Source organism: Chiloscyllium plagiosum, chromosome 7 (genome assembly GCF_004010195.1).
Source record: "Chiloscyllium plagiosum isolate BGI_BamShark_2017 chromosome 7, ASM401019v2, whole genome shotgun sequence".
Classification (NCBI taxonomy): Eukaryota; Metazoa; Chordata; class Chondrichthyes; order Orectolobiformes; family Hemiscylliidae; genus Chiloscyllium; species Chiloscyllium plagiosum.
The window spans coordinates 116,210,546-116,215,166 of NC_057716.1; the positions used below are offsets into that span (position 1 = coordinate 116,210,546).

Genomic DNA, 4,621 nt, shown 5'->3' on the forward strand with positions numbered 1-4,621 from the left:
GTTGTTGTTTGCACTGGTGGCTTGTGGGAAGTCGTGTCTAGAAGGATTGACTGTTGTATCACCACTTCTTGTCATCTATATAAACGGTTTGGACATGAATTTCGAACGCATTCCAAGATTTGTGGTTTCACAACTTGTTACTCTGCAGATATCATCAACTCCACACCGACGTAACTAACAGTAAAAGTGCGCTTATCCCGATTTCCTGTGCTTGTCCCATATCATTGTTGGGAAAAACAGATATACCTTGTCTCGAAACTTTTAAAATAAATGAGTAAGGAGAGGAGATTTGAGGAATTAACAACCATTTATTTCATGGCCATGAGGAATTATACCTTCGTTCAGAACGAAGTCACACACAATTCCAAGAAAATACAGTATTTTACAAGTTATAAAGAAAATGCACTCCCACTGCCAAATATTTAAGCAAACTAGGGGCAGTCGTAAGCTTTCCATACATTGTCCAGACCTGCATCCTGAATGTCAGCAAAACTCAATGTTATCTTGTACTGCTGGTTCAGCTTGTCTAATTTTACCAATAAGAGACAGATAATTAATATATCATTCAGTGAAGTAGCACTAATGGCCTGAGAAGCAGAGAAAGACAGCAGTTCCAAGATCAGGCTATGAAAACCGAATTCATCAGCCAGGCCTCAGGCGGCAATGCACATAGCAAGCCGCAAAAATTGTTTTATGGAAACAAACGCCTTCCGTACAGTTTTGTGTCAATATTTTTCAATTCTTCTGCAATCGCACAATCCCTACAACGTAGGGACAGGCCATTTGGCCCAACAGGTCCACACCAAGACTCTGAAGACTCACATCCCTACCGGATCCCTGTAAGCTTACATGTGCCATGGCTAATCGTCCTGAACAGCACATCCCAGTATCATTTCGGCAATTTAGCACGGCCAATAAATCTGCCCTGCAAACCTTTGGATTGTGTTTGCAAATTGGAATACCTGCAGGTCACCCACTCAGATGCAGGGAGACCTTGAAACTCCACACCGAGAATCGCCCGAGGCTATAATTAAACGAGACTTTCTGGTGCTGTGAGGCAGCAGTGGTAACCACAGCACGAACAATCCGCCCGTTCTGAGCTCGTGTGCCGCAATTTCCTGGAACGTTATGATGTTTGAAGTTGTATCCAAATATTTTTGTAACATTTCCGGCTTCCACTACCTCCTCAGTCAGTTTTCCGTGACATGCTGAGTGAAAAAAAACAACTTATTTTCTCGAATTCCCGCTGAATTTGCTACACCTTGCACCTGGGTATGCAGTCTCATGACCGATCTTTCATGATTTGGAGATGCCGGTAATGGACTGGGGTGTACAAAGTTAAAAATCATGCAACTCCAGATTATGGTCCAACAGCTTTAATTGGAAGCTTTAGCTTTCAGAGGTTTGCTCCTTCATCACACGATTGTGGGCTATTGCTTCCAATTAACCTTGTTGCACTGCAACCTGGTGTTGTGTGATTTTTATATTTAATACAACATGCAAGAGGAACAGCTGCTCTCCACTTACTCTGTCCAAAGCCCTCATAATCTCATACACCTCAAACATGAGCCAACTCAGTATTCTTTGCTCGATAGAAAGCAATCCAAGTCTATGTCGTCTCGACCTATAGCACATTTTCTTCATTCCAGGCAACATCCTGACGAACCTTGCCTGTACACCCTCTAGTGTTATCACATGCTTCCTTTCGGGAAGTGACCAGATCCGCACATAGCTTCAGAAGCCCAACATTACCTCCTTGCTCTTGTACTCTGACACGACAGAAAAAAATCAAGTGACCTCTAAACCGTCTTAACTGCTATAATCGCTTTGCAGACCTTAAATAACGGAGACTAATTAACTGAGGATCCCAGCTTCCCACTATTCATTAAATGCAACTGCATCTTCTTTTCTTCTTCCTTAACAGGTGAAATGCTATCTGCGATTGGACTACCATTCTGAGCATTGCATCGAAGGTATGGTTAGTAATTTTGTTGATTACATCAAAACAAATGCTGTGGTGGACAGTGAAGACCACTATGCCTGAAAGCAACGGAACCTTGGATCAAATGTACAATTGCAGAGAGGGGAGTGGAAAAATTGAGTTTAACAAAGATAAATGTGTGTTGCTGCATTTGGGAAAGGCAAATTAGGGCATGACTTATGCAATTAATGGTACTTTCTGGAGTTGGGTTGCTACGAAAAGAGACTTTGGAGTGCAGGTTCATCATTCCTTGAAAAGTCAGTCGCAGGTAGACAGGGCAGTGGAGAACGTGTTTTTCATCCTTGACTTTATTGGGCAGTGCATTGAGTATTGGAGTTTGGATGTCATCCTGCAGTTGTACAGGACATTGATAAGGGTAACTTAAAATACTCGATTAATTTCCGATCTGCCTACTATCGAAAGTGTACTGTAATGCTGGATTTCGAGATGGTGAGTTCTCAGGCGAGGCTGAAAAGGCAAAAGCTTTTCTCTCCGGAGCACAAGAGGATGATGGGTGACCTTTTGATGCGCATGCACAGGGTGAAAGGTTAATAAGATTATTTTTCCACCTTTGAAGAGTGCACAACAAGTGGTCATACCTTTCCAGTGCTTCAGGAAAGATTTAACAGCGAACCGAGGGGTAATGTTTTCACGCCGAGGGTGGTGCACATGTAGAATGAGCTGCCGGAGAAGTAATGGAATTGCGTACAATTCAAACATTAAAAAGGCATCTGGGCGGGAAACATGAATAAGAAGCGTTTACAGAGATATGGGCCAAATGGTCGCCAATGGGACGAGATCAGTTTCGATTATCTTGTCGGCACTAAAATGTTCGACAGAAGGTCTGTTTTTATGGTTCAGGACTCTATGTTTATGTAATGTTTTGACTGTCACACTCTACCTTCCTAAAACGTGTGCAGATTTAATCATCGAAACCCACAACACTGCTAATCAAGTTGGACATCAGAAAGAATCCCACTGGATCGATTTATAGTTTTTATTTTTGTTCTCAGTTTTATGTGTAGGTTACCCCTTGAACATATTAGCAAGATAGTCCGAATGCAGCTTAGCAAAAGAACAAAATATTTGTTGTGGAAATGGAAAAAATTACTCGCTCTTCTGTGTCAGTTGACATTTTGTGGAGTGATTGTATTGTAAATATCAGAAAGGAAAACATAAGCTATTATCCAACAGACAGCCCTGAAAGTAAGGGAACAAAGACCATTTACAACCCAGGAACAGGTCCTTCGGCCCTCCAATCCTGGCTGATCCATATCTACTGCCTAAAACTAATACCAAATCCCAAAGCAGCTGTAAACATCTTCTCTCGACCTATTCACCTGCCAGACGCACCTGAAATGAATCGACCGTTCCTGCCTCTGCTACCTTCTGTTGGCATCGCGTTTGATGCACGTACTACCCTCTATGTAATTTACATTCTGCGTGTATCCCTTTAACCTTTTCACCTCTCACCTTGAACTTGTGAACTCCCGTTATTGAATCCCTCACCCTGGGAACAAGCTTACATCTATCCATTCTGTCTATACCCTTCATGATTTTGTAGACCTTAATGAAGTCCCCACTCAATCTAATGAAAACAATCCAAATCTACTCAACCTGCCTTCATGACATATCCTTCCATACCAGTCAACATCCTCGTAAACCTTCCCTGAATCATCTCCAAAGTGTCCACATTAGTTTGGTAATATGGAAACCAGAACTGCATACTGATTTCTAAATGCCACTGAACCAAAGTCTTGTCGTAATTTAACATGACCTGCCAGCGCATACATTCAGTACCTAGTCCGATGAAGGCAAGCAAACAATATGCCTTCTCGGTCACTCCATCTACCTCTGCATCTAAATTAAAGGTAAAAGGGACCTGAATCCCAGATCTCTCTGCTCATCAACTATTCCTCAGGCTATTCCGTTTGCAGATGGAAATGTGTTGCTGGAGAAGCGCAGCAGGTCAGGCAGCATCTAGGGAACAGGAGAATCGACGTTTCGGGCATTAGCCCGAAACGTCGATTCTCCTGTTCCCTAGATGCTGCCTGACCTGCTGCGCTTCTCCAGCAACACATTTCCATCTCTGATCTCCAGCATCTGCAGACCTCATTTTCTCTATTCCGTTTACAGCAAAGTTTGCTCGAAAATTAGACTTTCAAGCATGCATCACCTCACATTTGCTTGGATTGAACACCATCTGCCATTTCGCCGCACAACTCTCCAATCTATCTATTATCTCCTGTATTCTTTGACAACCTGTTATGCTTTCTGCTCCTCCACCAATCTTCGTGTCATCTGCCAATTACTGATCAGGCGATCAATGCCCTCTTCCAGATCATCTATGTATATCATAAACAACAGTGGCCCCAGCACTGATCCCTGTGGAACACCACTGGCCTCCTTTCTTCATTTCGTGAAACTTCCTTCAATGACTACTCTCTATCTCTTGCTGCTCAACTAATTCTATATCCACGTAGCTACAACACTCTGCACTCCATGAGATTTTACCATCACCATTAGCTTACCATCGGGAACTTTATCAAACGCCTTACTAAAGTCCATGTATATAACATCTACAGCCCTTCATTCATCTATAAACTTGGTTACTTCTTCAAAGAACTATTTTAAGTTTGC

General features: G+C 42.5%; 1 long non-coding RNA gene across 1 annotated transcript; it reads right to left on the bottom strand.

The window, feature by feature from the left end:
• Positions 1-476: 476 nt before the first annotated feature.
• On the bottom strand, positions 477-1,746 carry LOC122552059. Its single transcript, XR_006312284.1, has 2 exons — positions 1,528-1,746; positions 477-1,208 (listed from the first exon to the last, which is right to left on the bottom strand). It is a non-coding gene; the product is annotated as an uncharacterized LOC122552059 (long non-coding RNA).
• Positions 1,747-4,621: the final 2,875 nt, after the last annotated feature.